The following is a 26127-nucleotide window of genomic DNA, read 5'->3' on the forward strand; positions in this document are numbered from 1 at the left end:
TTGCGGTGTGGCACAGAACTGGAACCTTCCTGAAAGTGGTTGGGGCAGGCAGTGACTGTTCAGTCGTCCAGTTTCTTTAGGACACCTCTTCAGCGCTGTCTTCCCTGCCTCTGCTTTTAGGATGAGTCTTAAACACCAACAAACCCAAGGCATGTTCCCCCTCTCAGGTCTGCTGCGGAGGGACGAGAGGAAGAGCGAGCCTTTACCTTTTTCTACTTGCAGTTTTGTTTGTTTCAAATATTAATGGACGATAAAAGCATACGGATTTGTCCCCTCCTAGTGAAGAGCAAGCAACCACCAACCGATCCCCTCCAGCACACCCAGGCAGTCCTGGGGCAACCGGATGTAGCAGGAGTTGAGATGACCAAGATGGAGCTGGGAGAGATGATCCACCGTAAAGGAGGAGGAAGGTCAAGGATGCTGGAGTTCTCAGCCCTTGCCGGCGGCGGACCACGCAGCTCTGCAACTCTCCTTTTCCTCTTGCATGGCGGCAGGGCCCGCCCGATAGTGGCGCTTCAAAGGTGGGAGGAGAAAATGCTGGGGACAAGAATGCACAGACGACCAGAAGGTTCCACTAGGGTCAGCAAGAACCTGCTGGGACTCTAAAACTAGGTTTCCTCCCTGCGTGGTGCCGGTGCCGTTGGTTGTGCACCGGCTGCGAAGACTGAATTCCTGAGAAGTCGAAGCTGCGGGAGAAAACAAACACACACACACAAACAACAAAATGGGAAGCCTGCGATGCTCTCCCTCGCGGCGTTCCCAAATCAGCTCTAAGCTGAGCTACGCCCCCAGACACCTTTTCGCTTTGGAGGACGCCTTTCCCGGGCGCGAAGTGCTTGTACCCGCACTGAGTTCTTACCCACAGAGGCAGCTCTGAGCCCTGGAGAGCGAGGTGCCTCGAAGGAGGCTGGAGCACTGTCATGCTTTCCCATGTAGAGCTTTGCGTTTCTTCCAGTACTTTGGATTCCTAGTGAGGGGTACACTACATCACTCTTCTCCTGTCCCTATTTCCACTACACCGGGTCTGATCCCACAATTACTCTCAGTGTATCTACACGCACAGTTTTTGCGCTCAGGTAGGCTTGTTTGCAAGGAAAATGAGTGGGGACCTTCCGAGAAGCTCCCAGGGCGAGTCCCTTTTAAGAATGAGTTGAAGTAGGAAAGAAAGCCCAAACGCTACCTCTGTACTCGACATTCTCTCACTAGCCAGAGAGTATGTAACTACTGTTCTTTCCTTCATTGTTACATGAATTATTCTTTTTCTCCTGGGGTCCACCAGTTGGTGATTAAGGGATTGTTATGTGTTTGACAAAATTCAATATGTCTGCTGGTGGCATTCTTCTATTGGGAAAGTAGGAAAGTAGATAGAGCTACATAATCTAGTAACTAGGTGATCTTTGGAAAGTTGGCCTCATACTGCTGGTTGACTAAATAAGTATATAAAATTTGAAAGGCAGAAAGGGAGCTGGGGGCCTAGTGACAGAGTTTGCCAGAAATGAAAGGTAATACTCTGGCATTCGTTGAGAGAATTAAGGAAGAACTTTTTAAAATAAGCTATTGCATTCAGTTCGTGGCCACTGGTACTTTAGTTTATGATTACAGTTGCTTCATAAATGAATAATAAATTGTTAGAGTGGAATAATTGTAAATGCTAGTGATGAAATCTAAAGGAAACCTGTATTCATCTCATGGTCAACAAAAAGAATTTGATTTTCTTGGTTCAAGTGGTTTTAATACTTATCTCATTGCTTTCTTTCCTTTGCAGAATTATTTTCTTATAAAAGTTTCCATTAGGTGTCAGTCTGAGCTGGTTCCTATTTAAATTTGAAAAGAAAAAAAAAAACAGTTGTGTGTGTGTGTGTGTGTGTGTGTGTGTGTGTGTATTTTAACTAGATTGGACCTTTTTAGATAAGGGGGTGGGGAGAACCCAAAACTTTATTCAAATGAAATTGCTGCAGTTGTTTTATTATAGGCAACTTGTTTTCGTCAGAAAATAGAATTTTAAATTCTATCACTAGTAGCCCATTATCATTTTTTGCCCTATCAGTATTCATAGATAAGATTAAAGAAGTGTGAAATGATTGTGTTTTTCACGTTAGATCCAAGTGATTTTAAGGAATTAAAATAGTTGTATTGTTTTTCAGTTAATGTCCAAATACTAGTAAGCTATGCATCCTTTTTCTACAATTTGGTTTGCTTTATGAAAGTGATAGGATGTCTACCTGAGAAAAACATATGGACACAGCTTAGACTATTCTTGGACAGTAATACTTAGGGCACGGTGTGGTGGGTGTGTAGAAAACTTATGAAAATTCCCTTTTTTACTACTATTTTTACTTTAGTTAAGTCTACCTAAGTACTCAAATTTTATGAACACAACTTATGGCTTATAGATGGAAGATTTTAGGTTTCCCATTGAGATTTATATAATGCCTATGAACACTCACGTTTATACTGTGATAGTCATTAGTAGGTGTAAGAAACATCATCTTGGTTGATGGTTTACTACTGAGTCTCAGGTAAGGAGTTTGATGGAAACTGCGTTTTACCAAGAATTTACTGATTTTATTCTTTGTGTCTGTGAATTGTGTTCTGATGTTTTTGCTTGAATAGAACTGCAAGGAGTGGTGGTATTCATGATTAGAGATCCACTGAGGATCATGACAGCCTCTATGTAAATACAAAAACTATATATATTAGATGATTCTGACCAAGTACATTTTCAAATAGACAATCACATCTTGGAGCCAGGATTTCCCCCCAAGTCCACTGCTTGCTTTAGGATGATGTGGTTCTTGTTGTCACAGCAGTGCCAATCTAGAACCAGAATAGAACTGTCTATGAATGTCCAGTAAAGGACAGCAATGATGAAATAGCATTTTGATGGACAGAAAATTCCATTAACCATATAATCATTTTTTTCTTCTTATATTACACATCAGTACTGGTAAATTTTCAAATATAAAAATAGACTTGTGTGTGTGTAGGTGAAGGTGCTGAATATATTGAGGAATATTTTGTGTTTTTATGTAGGACATGCGAGAAGGTCTAAGAATATAGAAGACAGAATAAGACAATCACAATTTTTCACCAACTTTTCAATAGTGTATACAGTTTTAGCTATCATTATACCATAGAAATGATAGAATGATGATCTTATAATGTTAGAGAGTTGTGTGATCTGCATATTTGACCAACTGTTTGAAAGTAAACTTATTTTGGTAATAAACATTTTTAATAAAAAAAATTAATGACAGACTACTTCAAAACTTTTATTACTGTATTTAGCTATTACATTTAGTTATCGGTAGTTATATATCTATAAACATAAGTGCTAAATGGGTTTTAAACAAAAAGTTTTGTAGTATAGTTTCTAAAAAAATATTTTGAGATTTTTCCCTTGACATCTGTATTTTAAATGTACTTTAAATGACAGATCTTAAATTTCAACCTACAAAATATTCTGTGTGACTGTATAAGCTTTTTAACTGAGAAAACATTGCAACTCATCCAAAAAGCTATCAGCTAAAAAACATATTGTGAATTCTAAGTTTCCTGAAACATGTTTAGTACCTGGTCATTAGATGATTTTGTTGAGTGCAGCTTAACAACAGAACATTGTATCTCTAATAATTTGTATTGTCCAGATTACAAATACGGGACTACCTAAATCTTTTGAGTTCTGAGTTCTATTATATTCTAGTTAATAATGAGAGCTAAGTAATACAATCTGATCTTCAAAATCAACAAAAAGTATTTTACTAGCTTTATAAGTGCAAAGACAGCAATTTTCATTTGCTGTGTTTGTGGACATTCCCTTTGAGGTTCAGTGATATGCCACACTATCTGCAAATTTACATACATGCCACATAAGCTAGAATGAAAAGTTAAAACAAAACAAAACAACTAAGGATAAAGTATAAATTTTAAAACATTCAAATAATGATTTTAAAAAAAGGCCTACTATATTTATTTTATTAGCTTCAAATCAATACCAAATCTCAATTAAATTTCAAACTGTAAAACACATATATTGCTGTAATCTATTTACTAATACTATGTTCTTGCTTAAAATACAGTTTTTATCATAATACACTTTTTTGTTGACAAATTATAATACAATAGTGGCATAATTGCAGAATTTGAAAACAGTGTTTATTTTAAAACTTGAATAAAATATATGCTCTTAAGAGACACTGTTTCTAAAAAAAATATTTTTGTAACAATGATATAATTTAAGTGCTAAATTGATACTCTTGCAATTTTGGGTTTTTTTTAAAGTTTATGTCTAATACATAAAATTAATTGTCAGATCTATTTTTATCTTTGTGAACAAAATGTGGCCAATTTCATAGATTGGTTCCAACAAGTCCCAAAATAAACTAAAGTTACCTATTTAAGATCGTTTCTGTATATCTACCAAACATTCCATTCATTTTTGGACTTTAAGAATGAATGAATGAATGAATGTCATAACTGGTATTCTATCAGAAGCATGCATTTTTCCTTTTTAACAGCAACATGTTAGGATAAAACGTGTAAGCATTCTGGATTGTTTTATGAATAACCACAGGAGAATTAAATTTGAGGATGGTTACTTTATGAGTCCAGTTTCATGCACAATTCATTTTCATAACTTTTCTTTTAAACAGGCTTTGGAAGTGTTTACAAAGACAAAGCAAATCAGAGAATTGAGGCAGTTATATGGAAAAACCTCAAATCTCATTTTTTCCCTCAATTATAGGATACTTAAGGTAGAAAGAACTTTGGAATAAAAGCTAGAAAATCTGAGTTTGAGTACAGGTTCAGTTGTGAACTATGACAACGGACTAACCACAGAGCTTGCCTGGCCCTCAGTGTCTCATCCACAACAAGGAGGATTAGATTTATATTCTCTCAAAGCCCTTCCACCTCCTATGAACTCCATTTCAAAGGAAGCCTTTTTGGGGGTGGGGAGGGGCTGAATTCTTCTCTTCATTTTACATATAGATGATGTGCAAATCAATACCACTACTAAGAAAGCAGCTTTAAAAAAGATAAATCTTTCAAATGCTTTCACCAAAGTATTTTATCTTGATATCAAACAGGAAATTGGTCTTCAAGATTTTTACTTAAAATTTTAAAATATGAAATACATGGAATATTTTGTCGCTTCTTCGCCATTCAGTTTTTATTTGAAGTTTTAGTAGACAAGAAAGGCCCCAAAGAATGACTTACAGATTCATCCTAGTGTGTTATTGTGGGAATGCTTATATGTCTCTATAAGTGTAATATATCTGAGGCTCCCCAAACCATGGATCCACCTCGGAAACTTTGCACCCTAAAAAGACCAAATCACAAATAACTTTTTTCAAAGTCAAAGTATATAATTGCAGTGGATGAAGAATAAACAGTGGGCCTTTTAAAATGTTTATGCTATGTGCAAATGTTTATGGTATTAAATTTAATTACAATTTTTAGAGGAGTGGAGAAATTACTATTTTTTTTTTCATTCTTTTGAAAAAGGAAGGAGGACTGGTATCTGTCTAGTATATTTAATTCTGAAATAGCATAGCAGTGGTATAACATTTTAAAATACCTGATCCAGTGTCTGGCACAGGATAAGTGTTCAAAAATATTTATTAATTTAGTAAAAGCAATTATTTCCTTTCAGGACATGTTTATACAGAATTTTATATTTTTCCCCATTGTTAATGTCCTTTTAAAAGTAGCTATTACATAAAATGGCTGTTGAAGTGCATATATTTAACTTTAATTTAATGATAATATAAACTGTAGTTCTCAAATTTATGTACAATAGTGCAATTATTCTTTGTTCATGTAGAAAATTCATTTTCTCTGATTTTCAGATATAACCCCTAAGTAGTTGAAGAATCAATGAGAATATTTTTTTAAGGTGGTATTCTTTTTGGAACTATAAGTAACTGTTTAGTCTGGAATTATTTCATTCCATGTGAATTTTGATGTAAACTTGTTACTTTATGTTATTTAATATTACATGTATAAATACTTGTAAGAATTCACAGAATTTAAAACACATTATCAACTGAAACTCACTTTATCCAATATAATAAATACAATGATAGATATATTTTCAATGATAAGGATTGTACTATATTTTTTCAATAGTTATTAGCAAAGGAAATTTAAGTTACAAGCAAAATTAAATTATAGTTTTATTTGAAAGGTGTGACTCTCCTGGGTGTTCCAAGTATAGTAAGTACAAGTTGACCTTTTAACCACAAAATAATATGCCCATTCTCTAAAAATTAAAATAACATGGTTTGTCAGTTATAGCTTTATTCAGATAATTTACATAATGTTTCATCCACAGTTTAATGATGGATATGACACATTATGTACATTTAAGACTTTGAGAATAGGTTCCGTACAAATTCTGTAAAGTTTTCAAAAGCATTTGATTTGAAATAGATTTCTGGTCGTAGGAATGTGAAGTTTGGAAACCATTTACTTATATTTTTATTAAGGTATCTCATATTCTTTTCTGTTGCTTGATGTGGTTGTCCAAAACAACTTTGGGAGTGTTTAGTACTAGCTATTAGGACAGAGTCAAAAAAGGAGGATTCTTTACCCGGAAGAAAACAGGTTTTTGTTAGTTTTGGCTGCTCTATTAAAAATTGGGGTTGATGCTAAATTTTTGAGACAGTTTCACATTTAGATCTGACAATTTGTGCAGATAACAATTGAATTTGACAAGAAACAAGGGACAATGATAGCAAGTAACAATATTAAGGATGTGGACAGTGGAGAGGATTGTGCAGTTTTGGTGTTGTGTTAAAGAAACAATAATGAAATTATTGGTGGCTATTTTATTGGCAGATCTAGTAGCTTGTGATGGGAAGTTGACAATTATTGACTTTATATAGTGTATCTATATAGTAGGAATTCTTTCATAGTATTCAAAAGTTCTTGCTTTTTTTTTTTAAGATTTTATTTATTTATTTGACAGAGAGAGACAGCCAGCGAGAGAGGGAACACAAGCAGGGGGAGTGGGAGAGGAAGAAGCAGGCGCCTAGCAGAGGAGTCTGATGTGGGGCTTGATCCCAGAACGCTGAGATCACGCCCTGAGCCGAAGGCAGATGCTTAACAACTGCACCACCCAGGTGCCCCCAAAGTTCTTGCTTTTATTTAGATCAAAAGTCATGTTCCGGTATAGAGCTGTGAATCAATCAGAATAGAAATAGTGTCTGTGTAAAATAGGCCTAATTTATGGGTAGAAAAATGAGAAAGGCATGGAATCTAGATGTTTCACGTCAAAGAAAAGATCATCAGTCTTGAAAAGACAAACTTATGGAAAATTAAGCCTAAGGGACACATGGCTTAAAAAAGAGAGACTTTTGATCCATTTTTCTATGGAAAATATATGTGTTATATTTGAAACCATGCTTTAGAAATAAAGTAACCTTGGGGAATTTATTTAAGACTGTATTAGCACTATTTCTCAAAATAAAATACAGAGTTCAGTTTTTTCTACTCACTGCAATTAATTTAGATTTTAGGGATGAGGGCTATTTGTTAATTAACTGTGTTAAAGATATAGAGGAGATTGACATGTTTGTTCTTCTGTGGCTTGGGCTGTGTATCCAAAGACACAGCATTTCTACTTGATCATTTGTTTTCTTTTGATAGAATTATTTTCCAGTCTATTATTCACATAGAATACAAAATTTCTGGAGTCTTCAATAATCCCATAGTAAATTCAGATGATATTTAGTTGTTATGATAATTTTCTATCTCAGATCCAGTTATTTGGTGTATGGTCCTACATCCATGTTTTATACATGATATTTTCACAATACAGAGAATCTAAGTAACTTCCCCATGGATACCCAAATAATATTTGGAACCCATTTTCTAAGCCCTCTTTGGAGGTTTTCTTTCTAATACATCACACTAAAACTTCAATATTGAGGGTTTTTTTTGCAACTCTACCCTTCCTGGTACCTGGCAATAATTCTCATATTGTTCTTACTAGTCAGTGATTCATCTGATTTAACCTTTTTCAAGCTTAAATATTATATATACAGATGTGAACATGTCAATAGATTCCAAAGGTCTATGTTGTACTTATTCTTATGCTTTATTTTTCAAAATCTAAGAAGATTTTATAGGCCAAATTAATATTAATGTAGAAACAAACAGAAATTATAATTAAAGGAATAGCTTGATCTTTTACCCAAGTTGCAAATATTTTAGTAAAACAAAGAAAAAATTAATCTCAATTAAATCAACTCAATTTAATAAGCTTCCAAATGAAAAGTATTGGCTGTGAGATTGGAATGACAAATATTTGTCATGTAGTATTTTCAGTGGGAAATTAAAAATAAGGTTAGCAAGTGCTGACCCAATGATGTTCTCACATCAAAGAACATAAATAAAATCACATTTTAATACAAAAATTAAAATTGTATTTACTCCCTTTTATTCCATTTCTAAATATTCAAAGCTGTCTTGTTGAGTAAAGAAAGACAGATTGACTTTTGGCTCAGAGCAAAATCAAAACAAAATTCTCAATTTCACTAAACCTTGTCCACTGCTGTTGTGCTATTTGCGTGGTGGCTCTCCACTGATACATCTGGGTTACCTACCGTGTTAACCATTTAGGAGGCCGAGAGAGTGATTTTTTGCAGTGGTCACCCAACTTATCAATCAAAGAAACGTACTTCTTACACTTGAAGGAAAACTGCTCCCAAATCAGAATCTATCACAGCATAAGAGTTCACTTGAAAAAATGGTATAAGTAACTACCATAGTTTTAAAATTCACCAAGATAGAAAGATATATTTTTGTCCCCATCAAGAGGTTTTCCTTTTTTATTAACTATAAACTATAACCGTAAGTAGTTATACCCACTATGTTTCTCCATTTTTAATAACAAAATGTAAGGTAGATAGAAATAAGAGGCGGGGGGGGGGAGAGAAAGAGAGGGGGAGTCAGAGGGATCTTCTAATCTACTTTGGTGCTGAATCGAAGGTAATATATATTGTGGCAAAATTGACTCTGAGAAGCAATACTTAAAATCATCAACATTTTGTCCAAGGAAAGATGTTTTATGGATTCCTATAATTTGGTCAAGAACAGAAGGCTTTACAATTTGTAAAGGATAGATTTTAATCCTCAAACCAGCTAATTAAGCTTTTTCTGTACAACATACAGTTTTAAGTTAACAGTAATTAATATAGCCAGCTTGGAACCTCAGGAAGCTAAAGCCAGCAAGTGCTTTTTGGTTCACTCGAGAGGATGCGGTTTGATTGCTGGCGCCAGTAAACAGGTTGGGAATTGTCAACATTGTAATTAGCAGCAAGTTTCTGGATTCTCAGCCTGCCAGACTAGTGGGCTGATGCTTGGAGCAGTTGCCCCAGGGGGGAGAGGGAAAAACAAAGGAAGGGAATTTGAGCAACCTTGCAATGCTTTGCCAGCATATGCCACTGGACCAGTGTTTTTCTTGGCAAAGGTCTATTTTAAGACATCTAGCAGTGGTTTCCACAAAATATGAAACTCACCATAGCAACCAAAATGGCAAGCGTCTCAAAGAACCTTTCCTTGATTGGATATCAGATCAAACTGTGTTCAGAGCGATATAGCCTTATGGGCAGTATATGCTGTACTCTGCACAATGTGGTTATTAACAGCTTGATTAAAAGGGTTAAAATCTGATTTGGCAGCGATCCTGAAATACTGGGCCGCAAAGCTATCAAAGAATAAGGTTATGCAAACCTTATTAACCCTTTGTATAGTACAAATAGAAAGGAAATGTCAACCTTAGTACCACCAAGAATCCAAACTTTAGTACTTAAGTGATCATTTCAATGTGGTTTCCTTAATTCAAAGTTATGGGATCTTTGTGGTGAAAGTTTGTCATAGATTTTGCAGTGCTTCTAAGGATTAATAAAGTTTATGAGAAATTTATAACCCAACTGAACAAAAATTAGGCTAGCTTTTGGAATCTACTTGATAAAAGTTCGTGTCTCTCTCTCTCTCTCTCTCTGTGTGTGTGTGTGTGTGTGTGTGTGTAAAATTTCACTGATCTTACAGAATATGACCTGAAATAAATTACATATATACCCTCAGTAGTTACAGGATAAGTACTAAATCCACCTACCTTGTGGCAAAAGCATAAGAACAAACACGTTTACTTTTTCTTTAAAGCAGCTCTGCAATAAATTAATTTTACATTCCACTTGAAAAAGGTCAAGGTTGCTGAGCATTGCTAAAATACACATATTAATTTCTCCCAAATAAAAAAGCCTGGAATCCTATCAGGGATATTCTTCCTGTCACTTTCTACATTTGCCAAAATATAAGGAGGAGGCTTCAAAGAGATAAACAGGATGCAGAAGCAAACAAAATAGCTTTCTTTACTGTAAAAAAAAAAAAAAGTATTCTTAAATGGATCAACCTGCTATATTAAGCAATTGCCATATGTGGCCATTTCTGCCGGTAGATTATCAAAAGTACCCAAGAAATGGCTGTGTAGATTTGGCACCCAGGTGTCTGGTGTTGCATTTAGTGGACTCTTTTGTGGGGAGAAGGATTACTCATATTTGCTGGAGAGAGTGCAGTTCTCTAATCCTCCTCCACAGCAGAATCCTTGTTGGAGTGAACCAGCAACACGATTCTTATCCACTCTCCTCTAGACTCTGAGGAATTCTCCACAATTATTTATTATTTTCAGTGGAATTAGATGCCTACAGGTGGCCTCATAATGTGCCTCCAGGCATACAACCTGCTGTAAATTTTTAAGTTACATTAACTCAGCAGTATGTTGTCTTATAACAACAGTTCATTCAGTTTATGAGGAAAGGGAGAAGAAAGTAGAAAGGCAGTCTTTCGTGTTAAGCACCATTACAGTTCTGTTCCACCCTGTTCTTTGACGTTAGTGAAGGATATTTTCCAGAAGCAGCGCTGCTGGCTTGTTAGTGTGGGCTGCGCATCTTTATAGAATCAGATGGGGTAGGGGGGAGACACAGCCAGCAGGCCTCAGCACAGAGTCTCAGGGACTGGCATAGTGGGTGTCAATTAAAAACAGATGCAGAGCAGTACTTTTCTTTTTCTTTTCTTCTTCTTTTCTTCTTAAGGCCTTAAATGACTTCTGTTATTAAAGTGTTTTGTCTTTAGTGGTTTTTCATATTGTGTTAGAAAAAAATTAGTTCAGTTCTATCAAGACATTTGGGTGTATCAGGTCTTTCTGCAATTTCTCCCCCACCGCACATCCTATATACTATAATTGTTTTTCTTGGCCTTTTAGGTTACCAATCAGTGAGAGAAGGAGGGAACTCCGTAACTTTTTTGTCATTGGGTTTCATGCTCATCCTGTCTTTATAAGATGTAATTGTCATTCAAGCTATGCAGCTAATTACCCCTGTATATTTTCGGGTACAATTCTCAGAACTGATGAAAAACCAAAGATAATATCTGGGTTAATATACTTTAGGGGCAGAAATTAGATTAACATTTTAGGGGCAATACACAGCTCTATTTAAACCTCAGAAGTCCTAGTGCTAGGTTATAAAGCCCCTTTTCACAATCATAAACAGAACAAAATCTGGCTCCTACCATTCTAGTCTCATTAAACCTGTAGCATATTCTACAAATAACAACAATATGCACATTTTAAATATATATTTTATGTGTACAAAGTCGTATCTATATTATTAAAAACAAAAGTTTTTAAAATGTAGAAATGTGTTTTTATTTTAATGCCTGTAGCAGAGACATGGGCAAAATTAGTAACCTAATTTAGCGCCAGTCTGACGCTAACCAAGTTACCTGTCTCCATGCAAGGATATTTAGACCATTCCACCTTTCATTTGATAGCATCTGATGAACATGCTGAGATCAAGCAGCTTATATATTCAAGAGCTAGGATGTCTTTCAGAATAAATCAATGAATATATATTATGCAGGTACTCTTCATGTGGTCTTCAGGTCTCCCAACATTTATTAAGCACCTACTATGTACCTGGAATTCTTCTCAATGTTGGGGTTATGTTGCCCTGAAAGCATTCACGCCCTATAGCACAGGCCACAGTCCAGGCTCTGAAGAGCAATATCCTCCTTTCAAGTAACTTACTAGATTGTGGTTAATAGAGCAAATATTAAATAGTGTAAAAGCGAACGTTGCTACAAGCCATTACAGTTATCTCTGTTCGCAAAAAGACACTTACAGATCACGGATATAATAATAAAATTCTCTATAGAAATGGATTTACTCTTTTTTTTCCTCCTTAGAGTTTAGACAATCTTTCACAACTTAATATATCAAGAAAGCACCCGATAGGAAAAGAATAATATACACATATTTTCATCTCAAAGCAAATTATTCTATTAATTTTCCTAAGTCATTGTAATACATTTATAATTACACAGAATTATATTATCCTAGCAAAAATTGTCAGTGTTATCTATGGTTATACTAAAATTTATTTTAGTAACTGTAAAGTGATAGTGAATGCATCTGATTCCCAAGTCCTTTAATAATAATGGGTTCCAGAGTCAATAAACATCTTTTGGGAACTTGATGATAGCTTTATCAAAGAAAGTGCTGAAAGTACTATGCTATGGTCAGATTAGTGGTTATCAAAATGTGGTCCCTGATCAGTAGCTTCAGCATCCTCTGAGAACTTATTAGAAATGCAGATTCTCAGATGGTATCACAGGTCCACCAAATCTAAAACTCTGGACGTGGGGCTCCTAACCTGTGTTTTAACAAGCCTGGCTCTGATGCCTGCTAGAGTTTGACAATCACTGCTTTCTACTGATTTGAAAAATCACAAAGTCAAGTTCTGACTTTAACACTGATCCAAATCATTTAGGTTCTGTTGTAGATTTATAGTAACAAGTTATTATTAATTATTAATTTTAGCAGATATTTTAAATTAAAAATTAGGGCTTTACCTGACTGGCAAATTCTATAACATTTGGGAAACATTTTATACTCCCAAATATTCCACTTTACTTGGAGTTCTATTTATATAGAACTTACATAGTACTCTTATTAGTATTACATAATACTCTTAATAGGACTCTTATTGCTAATAGCTTTATAATTATGATAATATATATTGAGTTGAATTTTTCCAGGACTTAAACTCTTCTTTTGATTTAAGTTATTATTATCGTGTTGGTATTATTATTATTATTATTATTATTATTATTATTATTATTATTATTATTACAAACAGCTTCATTTTATAAAAGGCATAAAACAAGAACTTTAGATCTTGTGTGTGTGTGTGTGTGTGTGTGTGTGTGTGTGTGTGTGTGGTATGTGATTGTGCCATGGATCATCATTAAAATGTTCTCATTCATCTATGATATAAGGAATTCTTAAATTCTCATGTAAAGGAATGTCCTGACCAAATTCTTTGAGCATTTACAAAATGTTTCAGTAATACCATAGTATAAAATAAATTTCCTAAATGTGTGTATTAGAACTATGTTTAATAAAAATCTGCTCACAACTTGATTATTATAGAATGGTAAAAATTAATGTTATTGGTTAAACAATTAGATTATATCAGTTCTCATTATGCCAAGTGAAGATTGTTTTATAGAGTTGTAATATGTTCTTAGTTTGTCAGACCACAGCTTTCTGTTCAAGCTTTCATGGAAACGTTAGAAATTTAAAGGCTAAAATGTTTAAAATGAAGCTCTAAAGGGCGGCAAATTGTTTCTTGTTTATGCTTTAATTTCAAATTTAAAAAAGATGACGCTTAAACAATATCACTCTGGATTGTAAGGGCTAGAATAGTTCTCCGATCCATAAAAGCTAACTTTTGGATTCAATGCAGAAAATAATCTTAACCACCTTCGATTTAGTGTTAAAGTAACCGATTGACAATATAACCAGGATTTTTCTCAGTCTTGATTATGTACTTGCTTGCTTATGTCAAAGCATAAATTTAGTCACACACATTATAGGATGACAGAATATATAATGAAGTATTAATAATAATAATATTCCTTAGTAAAAATACAACATTTACTAATATGTAAAGAGAAAGGTGATGGCCTGAGTATCCAAAAATTTCATGATGGAGAATGTGTGTAACATTAAATAATAAATTAGGTAGTATTTTACTTTATAACTTCAATGCTTTAATGTGTTTTGTAAGATTCTGTTTTCTCAAATATTATCTTCTTATAGTTGTTCCATTACTTGACAGAATAATAGAACTTTCTCTCTCTAAAAATATATTCTGCCTATAAGCGTAGAACTGTTAGTCCATTTTAGGATATGATGTTTTTTCCCCCACAGTAGAGATGAGCAACACTGTCCAGACTTAAACACTAAAGTTAAGAGAGAGTCTCAGTGGTGGAACAATTTATGCACACCCTGTTTTGATAGAATGATTGACAAGAGATATGTAAGAAATCCAAGTTATTTCTTGTGGAGGAAAAAAAAAAAAGTCCATTATTTTGACAGTTAACATTTTAAGATTAAGCACTTCAGATTAACCAGAAAAGAAAATGAAGTCATTTTAGTAGGACTGTAGTTTGATGGATTTAGTTATTAAATTAAGTAGACACTAATTTAATGGTCAGTACTTCAAACTTCAGAGGAGCTTTGACAGCAAAAAGGATGCAAAATAAGTACCCATTGGCTTATATTTCAGCAGAGAAGATACTTAAAATTCAGAAATGTCAAAACAGCTTGTTTTTTCTCTTGTATTTTTATAAAACGTTGCAGTTTATTATTGGTTCTAGTTCTTACAATGTACAGGGGATTCCTAGGTGTTCAATTATTATATTGTTGATGTTTCACATGTTCTTTGTCTTTCTTTCTTTTTTTTTTTTAAGTAATCTCTCTGCCCAGCATGGGGTTGGAACTCATGACCCCGAGATCAAGAGTTGCATGCTCTACTGACTGAGCCAGCCAGGCGCCCCCACATATTCTTTTTTATGTAACACATGTTACTTTAAACATTTTATAAAGGAAAAGTCAGTTTGAAAAAACTGTGTTAGTATTACAGAGATCATTATAATCATTTTCAAATGAGTATACAGATTTATTGTTTAGCTATATCTCCTTTGGCTTATTGTGGACCTATATTGCTGATAATCTTATCATCATTAACTAATATAATTTAGTATGTTAGTAGCTGGAGACGTTATCAGATGTGAGCTTATTAATTATCAACAACAAAATATTAGTTGTTTAACATCTCTCTTCTAAAATGCTTTTGAAGTGTTTTGCAAAACTGATGTAGTCACATCTCTTGACCATTTTATTTGCAGACTGCTACCTTATGCTACTTAGAAAGTTTTTCAATATGCTTATAAAAGCCGACCTATGAGGGAAATTGTAAACAACTATTCACCTAAAAATGTGTTATTTTTTTAGTTTCTGAACTCTAATTTATAATAATGTAAGTCACATTTATAAAAAACTAAATATTTAATCTATTTGTTATAAATTACCACTCAAAAGTAAATAATGGATTGCATTAGGAACTTATTACTAGGATATTTACTTATAATAGGAAGCTGTTGCAATTATAATGATATGGTAACTATACATTTGTAAAGTATTATTAAGACTATCTTTAAAGTACTTTTAATTTTTATTTACTGGTTTCTGGCATAGAGTTCACAGTCTTCCTGAATCCTAATTATTTTTTTTTTCCTACTAAAACTTTCAAATAATATTTATATATCATACATTTTATTTTAAAAAAATAAAACTTGAAATGTTTAGCCATATAAGAAAAGATGATTGGAGAAGGATATTAAGGTAATAAAAGTGAAAGCATACTTTAGTCAGGTATTAAGTCTAGGTGTTAAAATTAGCGTACTAAGATAGGAAATATTAGGTGTAATGTTCATTAAATCAAAGTATTTTGATTACCCTTCCTTCGTGTTATTTCTTTTTGACTTATATCAATTTTAATGCTATGACCACCTCACTAGTAAGTATCAGGCAAGATTATAATTTTAGCACTTACTTCAAATTACATGATAATAGAATCCAAAAATGCCATACTGCAAATAGGTCTATTTTTTTGGATCAAAATAGATTATTGTACATTATAAATGATACTCCGTGATGTTTTTGTAATGATTCATGAAACCAAGGGGCTGACATTTTAGCTCAAAAATTTCCATAAAATGTTAATAAAACAGGAAAACTAATTGCAAACTACTTCTAGATAATGATAAAGCAAAGTATTCAAATAATTCGAATACCTTTCTACTACTATGCTATTCATAATGCTTTAAAAAAATCTACAAATACAATTGAAATATCTTTCATAGATAAATTAATGGGGATTAGGTGTTAAAAATCAAAACTAGGCCGTGATAAAACACCATCACATGGTAATTTTACATCTCTTAGGAAAATGTAACCACTTACAGGATGTCCAATCATCAGGGTGATTCAGTGTCTCAGCCTATTGTAGAAACAATTATAAAATATAAAAAAGTTATCATTTATATCCTTTTTAAATTATGATCTATTTTTCTTAAAAGAAACTGTAGATGAAAATTGAAATTCTGTTCTGATTTATTAACTTTTATCCTACTTTATCTGTTTCTTAGTCTTTACAATGGAATCCCACATATCTTATAGGCATTTTATATACATTAGCTGAATTTATTTAGAAACATTTAAAAATATAAAATAAGATTTTAAATAATATTCACATGTTAATTATATTGGCTTATTTGAAAAGTAGGCCTATTGTGTCAAGGAAGGCACTAGTTATTTTTAATCAAGAGATAAAAATCCAGTTTGCTTAGAAGATTCTAAAATGATTTCCCAAAATGATATTTGGTAGATGGTGATTACTGCTTTTATGTTCTTCTCTTTAACTTTACATGTTGTTTATCAGCAGAAAAAACACTTATGGTAAAAATCTGTTTACAGAAATTTGTTTTAAAAGAATTAGCTTCATTTTGAATTCTCTTCATATTTTAGTAGGAAGGGTATTTATATGAATTTTGTTTTTCACATTTATTATAATACAAAATTACACTGATTTAAGTAATAAAGTCTATATTCAGAAAGGCATTTTCTTTGTTTTATTTTTATTTTGTTTTAAACATAATTTGTTTACTGTGGCCAGACCCATACGGGTACAGAAATTAATTATTTTATGAAAATACATTAAACTTTAACATGTAAGTTCCCCTAGTAGTATATTTTTTTCAAAATTATTTATGTATCTTTAAATGTTATACATATCTATGTATTTGATTTACATTTATTTATGAGATTATTGTGTTTCAACTTGTCTTTCCTATGATTATTATATTTTTCCTCAAGGTTTCTAATTTTAACAAAAAAGTAATCTGTCCAAGTGAATTTCTTGGTATAGCAAATTAAAAATTTTATCTACAAATAGAGGTAGATGGAAGTACACCTACTTAGTGTTTAATATGGTCTCAGTTTCTGTGAATTTCATGCTCACTTATCCTCTTCATCTCTTTTTGCAAGTGGCCACTTCGTCATATGTTTTAACATTAAGAGGATGAAAAACTCGAAAAGTGCCCACCGTCAGCATAAAGTGAGGCATTTTAAGCTCCACTGTGCAAAATGAAAGTATAATATTCACTGCAGAGAAGACTTAGAATTCTATTATCCTGTCACTTATACCTAAAGGCACTTCAGTTTCTGGAATAAGTTAAACAAAGGAAATTTGGAATGGATTCTCTTTAAAATTTTGCAAATCTGAAATCCTGAGACTTGAGGACCATTGAATACTTTCAGTCATGTTCCAGACAATACATGGTTGGAGGATCATTTGTGATGTAATTAGCTATGAGTATCAAGATATGTGAGCATTAAAAAAAAAAAAAAGAAGAAGAAGAAGAAGATCTTGTGATTTCACTTATATTCCAGCCACCAAGGAAGTGGGCTAGCACAATGCAACTGACTTCCCAATTCTGGAAGACAGTGCAGATCTGCTTCTGGCCCTGAATTTGGGATTTCCTCTTAAAGTCAAAACCAGGTTTATGCTGTCCAGAAGGGTCAGGACCAAAATAGGCAGTGATGATGGAAACAGTATCTCTGGGCCCACTCTTAACATCCTCCAGCACTCCTGGGTGTGATCTGATCTAAAATTGAACCTCACAGGGTGAACTGTTTCCCCCAAGCCTCCTCCAGTCCTGGTGGGTTCTGGGTCCACGAATAGGAAAAAGACGATCTTTGTATCGATAATAGAATTGTTTTCAGAGTTTAGTGCTGGAAGAGACTTAAATGGTCCTTTGGTACAATTCCTCTTATTTTAAATGTGAGAAATTGAGGTTTAGAGATATTACAACTTACACTCTTAATATGACAGTATTTTTTCCAGCAAAAGTCCTGCTGATAGTAATAACAAAATTACGCAAGGTTATGGATCACATCCAGGTCAACACACATGTGGTTTGGCCTCTCAAGTATTTTTAATTATCATCAACTTTATTATTCCAAAAGTGATTATTGCTCTAAAATACTTCTTTCTCACATATAGCTTATCCCTAATTTTCCTATTCTGTACTCGGTCACTGAATAGTCTTCCGAAACATTTAATTTATAAGCTATTTCAATGACTTTTTTGAAGTAAAAGTATTGTTCAAACATAACATGACCCACAAACATTGGATTCTTTTCTGCATTATGAAACCTACAGGCAAGAAGGACAACTCTATGTCCAGTTATTACTACTAATATTTATTTTACCATTAAAAAACAACTGATCTTCTCATTCACTGCGTCTTCTCATTGACATTCACATGATGGCACTATCTCCTCCTTTTCCATGTAAATCTGATTAACAGGCGGCTCCTGCTGTCATTTTGCACACAAAACTTCTATTCCATTTCAACAACAATCCTATTTACACAAGGACCTCAGGGTTGAACATCGAAAGTACCTAACCCTTACTGAATATTGAATCATTCTCTCCACATAAAATTGCAAATGTGGTCTGAGAGCCAATTTCCAGATTACCTTGGTTGACTAGTACTAATTACTTTTAAACCGGGTGCAGCCACCGTGTGCCAAACCAATGCTGGATTCTTCCAATGTCAGGTGAGCTCTGCCCACCAAGTGATCATTTCCTATTGTGGAATGCTAGTAAGATTACTCATGCTTGGAGTAATGATTAACTATAAAAATAATGCTAATCACAAATAATCAGAATAGTAATATGTACATTTCATTTCAATGCCTACCAGGTCGCAGGCCCCGTATACAGCACCTGTCGTCTCATCTCATTCATTTCTGAAAATGATCTTAAGTGTCAGTTATTATAATTGACATTGCATAAATAAGAAAACTGAGTTTCGTAGGGATTGTCACACACCCGAAGTCACACAGCTGATAAGTACAAGGCCTGAGGCTACTTTATATGAAAGCTCTTGCTCCCTTCTTCCCACCACGCTGCCATTTCTATGTCCTCCTGAAAAACCTAGATGAGTGACGCCTGAGAAGAACATCAGTTTAGGCACTGGTAGAATTGGGTTCTCTTCCTGCTTCTGCCACCAGCTGAAATATGATATTATATCAGTACTTGTGTGTCATTTCCTTCATCTGTCAAATTAGATGATAGATCTAGCTTTAGCCTTCTGTGGTTTTAAGTAACCTCCGAGAAGTTTTCTTTTTCTTTTTCCTTTTTTTTTTTGAGAAAGAAAATTGAAAAAAAAAAAAGATTCACAGTAATAATACCATTGAACAATACTTCTCTGGTATTTCCCAGGTTCTCATCTGATTTCATGGCTTCAATCACAGAACAGAATCCTTGTTGATATACAAAGAAGGCCACATTCTGACCAGATCAGTGAAGCACGGAGAAAGATATGAAATTGACTTATCGTGGGTCAGACTCTTGCAAAGTTTGAATTTAGCATCATGCATTTATTATGCTGCATATATAAAAAAATTAAATGAATGATGTGAAGCAAGGTGGGAATACAGTACGAGCATAAAGGATATTTATAGTATGTGTGATGAAGCATAAAAATACATTTATCTCCCTCAAAAAGCAAAATGTTGGATATATTCTTATGAAACACCTTAGGCTATATCAAGAACACTATACTTAAATACTTACATGCATTTGCATACTATTCATGTAAATATATTGGCCTAACCATAGCAGCTCTAGGGATTCATGATAAGCTGTGAAAATTGTCTATAAAAGATAAGTGAATGACCCTTCAAAATAGAATAAAAATTAATTATAGTACACCAGCAATTTTAGACACATATACATACCATTTTGAAAATCTGTGCTTTTGAAATGTTAGCCGTTCCTTATGTAGTTCTCTTAGTGATGCATCCATATCACATATACAGTTTCCTAAACATATTGTATTTTTCTTAGAACATCAAACATTATGTCCTATGTCAATTTTGTAATATTTTGAAAGAACAAAATATGGTATAGTAAGCTGACATATTTTCCTTCGTTGAAATATTCTTTTGTGTGTAAACTCTTTACAGATTTTTCTCACCATTTTCTCCTTTTCTAAAGTTGACAAAAATGTAAATGATGGCAAAGTGAAAAGAATTATCATTTCTTTCAGCAGTTATTACTCTGTGTTTTCCTATTGCAATTGCAAAATATTGCCATACATAGTTCCACAATTTTTATATTAGAAATAATATAAAATTATTTCTCACATAATCTGTGAGCCCCTAGGACACCCTCTTAGAATAAATGATTTTCACACACACTAAAATATGTCACTTAAGGTGACTTTGAGCTAGTAGGAATTTTGCAAAAAAAAAAGTGTTAAATTTGATTTCACTCATTCATATATTCAATGTGTATTTACTGAACTCCTACTGTGTGCCAGGCAAGTTGGTGAATCTATATTGCTAAAAAATAGAAAGTTTGATGCCTACATGAAGCTTCCAGCATGATACGAGAGACCAATAAGCAATTAAATCAATAAAGAAAAAAATAGTCACAAATTGTGAAAACTTTCACAGAGAAAATTAACGCATTGAGGAGTTAGAGACCAACTGAGGGAGGCCAATTTAGATAAGGTGAAATGGGGCTATTACTGAGATCCTGATAGACAAAAATGAAACCAATCTTTGATGAAGTGTTCTAAGCAAAGGCATTGTTAAGTGCATATACATTGCTATATATCAAAATATTTTAGCGATATATTCTCCAATTCATCCTTCAGTTTCACTAATTAGCATGATTCTCAGGAAAATATCTGCTCTCTGCACAAAGATTTGCTGAAGAGATAGGCTTTTTTGAAAAGTTGTAGTAATTTAGAAAAATAAAGAAATTATTCCTAAAAAACAATTTTAAGAGTGGGAATGGGTGAAGTACTTAATACTTAAAATATTATTCTTTACTAGATATTATGTTTTTAAGGAATTAATATCTCAGAGCAATGATCTGTGCTTCAGTCTTCCGTTTATAATAGTCTACAAGAAAGATAGATGTGTTTTTATAGAAAATAACTTATCTTGATAAATTTTTGTCCTTAGAGTAATAACTGCTTCTTATGTATGAATGAATTTGATTCCCAAAATACACACCATACTTGGGGAAGACAGAAAAACTAAAAATTGCTTGTCAAAAACATCTACAAATATTTGCACGTGACCTCATCACTTGAGAAAAAAAAATACATGGACTATCTCAAAGATTAATTTATTTAGGATTCATCTTACTATATTATGCACAGGTGCTAGTTAAAGACGATTTTATTTTGTTTTGAAATTTTACATTATACCACCAATAAATGAATTAAATAATATCTTATAAAATGATTATAGATGTTTTTATGAAAATTAATTTTAATAAATTTTACATACAAATTCATGATAATAATGACATATCTACATAACACCACAACAAATTAATGAAAAGTAAGGGAAAAATCTATTAAATTGGTTTTGTGTACAAAATGTAAGGATGTCTTTTTTAATGACTACTTTGAAATTTTTTTAGGTCCAAATGTTCTTAGTTGACTAATATAAAGTGACAAAAGTTGAATGCAAAATTGAATGAGTACACTAACTGTACATTTTTAAAGTCAGACGAGAATGCTACCAGATTTTGAATAGAACTTTTAAATTTTAGTTTGATTTTAAATAAGACTAGTATGTTTTATTAAGCTTTAGCCTAGTACAGTACTTGGAGTAGGCATCATTCAGTCTTCAAATTATTTCTGACAATTCTAATTCTCATTTAAGTACAACTCTAAAACACAGACATCAGTTAAATGTCATTTTTCAATCAATTTCGAAATAAATTTAGAGTTTAATAGGTAGCTAACACATCTCTGAGACAAAAGTAACAGAATCCAAATCCACTTTGAAGAAGGTAGATCCTAGAGGAAGCAGTTTGCAAAACTTGGAGATATCAAGAACTTTTCAGTAAACACATAAAATAAGACCTGCAGTAATGTAATATGAAGGCTAAAGCTTTATTTAAAGAGAAAGCTAGATTCTGGTCTCATGTTAAGTGTTGTAAGCCTTACGCAAAGAATGAATAGACACCAGGTAAGAATCATGAACATCCTTTCCATTTTTACATAAGAGGGAATAATTTTAAGAAAGATGGAATAAATCATTCAGAAACATTTTACACACGTACTATACAGATGAGGTAAATTGAAAATTATGTTCCAATTTCAGCTAGGGTTTGGATTTTGAGGTTTTAAGCCAGCTAGCAATATTCCCACTTATACAACAAATGATGTCATTGATCACGCTTCAGTAAATCTTGTGTGAAAGATAAAATAAAGCAGATATTTATGCAGACTGTGATTCAGGAAAACATGAAGATGTATTAATCAGGAATCCACTTGGCAGAGTTAGGGGGTTTTCTGTGGTTTCAGATTTCCTTATGAATACCCCTTGGTGCCAATCCCATTTTACTGTAATTATTGGTTCACATACCTTCTTTCTCCTAAGATCTCCCTGAGTACACAGTGGTCCTCACCAAATTACCTGTTATCCCCTGAATCTCTGGCAGGTACTCAATAACTGTGAAAAGAAAGGATAAATGAATGAATGACAAGAGAGAATGGGAAAAGAAATAAAATTAAAACCAGCAAAGCATAAAATGAGAAATAGAGGAGAAAACAATCTTTTTTACTCCATTCTACTTACAAAACCGAGAAATGGAGGATGTTAAATGATAAATTAAGAAACTACACATTTTTGGTGTTCCAAAATTCATTAAAGATTTGGCTTATTTTGATAGGAAGGCAGAAAGGGAGATTGCTAAACTATGATCTCCTTCAGGCAAGTTTATATTTACACGAGGATATGCATCATAATTTCTTCACATCTTTACAATATTGCTTCCTATCACATCTTCATGGTATCTATCATTAGGATTCCATTTTTCACTGATTGATCCTTATAGCTCTGTTGGACTGCCTCATTGTTCTGCAGAAATTTAATCTCGTATGCTTCCTTATTTCAATAGTTGTCCTTCAAGCAACAAAGATAATCTGTATGTAAGGATGCTGTTTCCACTAAAATGTCATCTTAGACAGTATAGAAGGGTAAAAATAGAAACAATTTTGGATAACTAACACTATAAGAGTAGCCATCTGCTTCTCAGAAAGATACGGATGTGTTTTCTTGTTTCTTTCCTTTAGCCAATCCAAAAGATTTCATTCCTAAAATCTAAGATTATGATATTTCTCCAAACAAAATTTCTGATATTTTATGACCAAATTATCAACTTGTGAACACCCTGGATGAACTTTAAACAACCCATCAAATATTGCTGATGGATACTACATAGAATGATCCAGCAGCCATATGGAGACCCGATGGACAATCAAGCTACCATTTTCCAGATTGAGAAAGCAATCGAAATGAGGAAAATGGGAAGAGTACCACACCAGATGGTACTCCAGCTGAACTATACAAGTGTGGGTACACAGCAAATAGTGAATACTTGCACCACTTGTTCAAAACCATATGGACACAGAGAGATAGATGTAGATATTTGAGGGACACCTATTTCTTAAGAGGAAAAAGAGGATAAATTAGAGTACTAAAAGCTACTATTGTGTTAACTGACAGGAAGTTGCTGACTTAAATTCTATTAAATTCTGTGTTATCTAAAATAATTTACTTTGGGATATGATAATCATGACAATGTCCTAGAACTTCAAAAAATCTCTTTATGAAACGATAGGATAAAAGTAGTTTAGAGAATATGTTGAAATACATTGAGTTAATTTTAACTGGATTTATTTTTTTCAGGTCAAAGTTAGTAAAAATGCAAACACTCTAAATCTTAGGTGTTACCTATTATTTCTTTATGGTGTAAAGCACACAACTTGATAATATTTGAGGTCACAGTTGCTGGTTAAAATTTCAATGGAATAAAGTAAACTAAAACAAAAATATTAAAAGGCCTAATATTTAGAATTTATTTAATTTATAATATTAGATTACACACACCCCTGTCATTGAGGAAAAAATTTAACTTAATAGAAGCCAATAGTCAGGCTTTTTTTTTTTTTCTTCCTTTATGTAAAATACAGCAGTGATTTACTTGCTACTTATCACAGAATGTCTAGGGCAATCTCAGACAAAGCAAGGGACTATATTCTTGCATGGTTTTGACCTCTGAAATATGTGTCAATGCCAAGTTCACTAATTGTGCACCCAGCATAAATATCAGAAAGCTCGGCCAAAAACCAGAGACTTGATGTACGAAATAAATGTATGCATAAAGAGAAGATATATGTTTTGATTTTACTTTATGTTAGTTACTGTTTCCCACTAAGAATTTTATTATGAAGCTGCTTGGAATGTTTACTATAAATGCTACATGATAACTGAACGAATGAGACTGTTTAAACCTATGCTGACTTTTGCAGAATATTTTAGCATTCAATGCTATATTTATCTACATTGGTGTAGAATACAAGCCAAGGAAACAGACAGGAGGCTTCTAAAGGTAATTTTAGAGATAGTATCTTAGAAACATATATAAATGGTAGTTCAAATGCTATGCAAACAACTGAAGTTCCACATCTAAGTTTGCAGGGAGGAGAGAAGTCAGAAATATGTTCTCCCACAAACATAATTGTCAACATTCTTAAAACCAGCACCCTCAAACTGATTGTAAGTAAACATTTCAAATGCCACAGTCCTAAAATGTACTAATTTATTTTTAAACTGAGGCTATTTCAATTTTAATGACGTTATTATTTATTATTATATCAAAAATGGAGCATTTTCTATGTGCCGTGCACAGTGCTTAGTTTGAATGGATTGTCTTATTTAATTCTCACAAGCACCTTTGAGATAGACCCCCCCCCCCATTTTATGGGTAGAAAACCGGCACAGATAGATGAAGCAATTAGCCCAAGAGAAAACATTAGAAATGTCAGAGCAGGCTTTTAAAAAAAGCGATACAACTGAAAAGTCCTTTCTGAACTTTATCATCATGCTACGTTGCTTGCCTTGGAATAATCTACCTAAAACATATATTTTTAATATTCATTCATTCATTTATTTTTTATTGAAGTGTATTTGGCATACAATATTATATGTTTCAGGTGTACCACATAGTGATTCAACATTTATATACATTGCAAAGTGATCACCAGGATAAATCTAGCTACCATCTGTCACCATACAAAATTGTTACATATTATTAACTATATTCTCTATACTGTACATTGTACCCTGTTTTTTTTTTTTAATAACTAGAAGTCTGTATCTTTGAATCCCCTTCCCCTATTTTGTCCATCCTCTCATGCCCCTTCCCCCTGGCAACCATCAGTTTGTTCTCTGCATTTCTGATTTGTTACTGTTTTGTTCATTTGTTTTAATTTTTAGATTCCACATGTAAGTGAAATCCTATGCTATTTGTCTTCTCTATCTGACTTATTTCACTTAGCATAACACCCTCAAGGTCCATCCATATTGTCATAAAGTTATTATTTTTAGAAATGAAGAAAATTTACAACATTTCCAAAGGAATTTTATTTTTATTTCATAAGTAACATAAAGATTTAGTTGCTTTTAGATGAAATTTGATACAGCTGATTTTTTTCCCCTCAGGTTTGGTAAAAATTAATATGCTAAGAATACTTGATATATGTAAATCAGTTTGCCAATTCAATAAAAGTTAACTTTACTGTTATCTTTACTTATAAACTGATCAATAC

The sequence above is a fragment of the Ursus maritimus genome, unplaced genomic scaffold (genome assembly GCF_017311325.1).
Source record: "Ursus maritimus isolate PB19 unplaced genomic scaffold, ASM1731132v1 scaffold_12, whole genome shotgun sequence".
In the NCBI taxonomy this organism is placed as follows: Eukaryota; Metazoa; Chordata; class Mammalia; order Carnivora; family Ursidae; genus Ursus; species Ursus maritimus.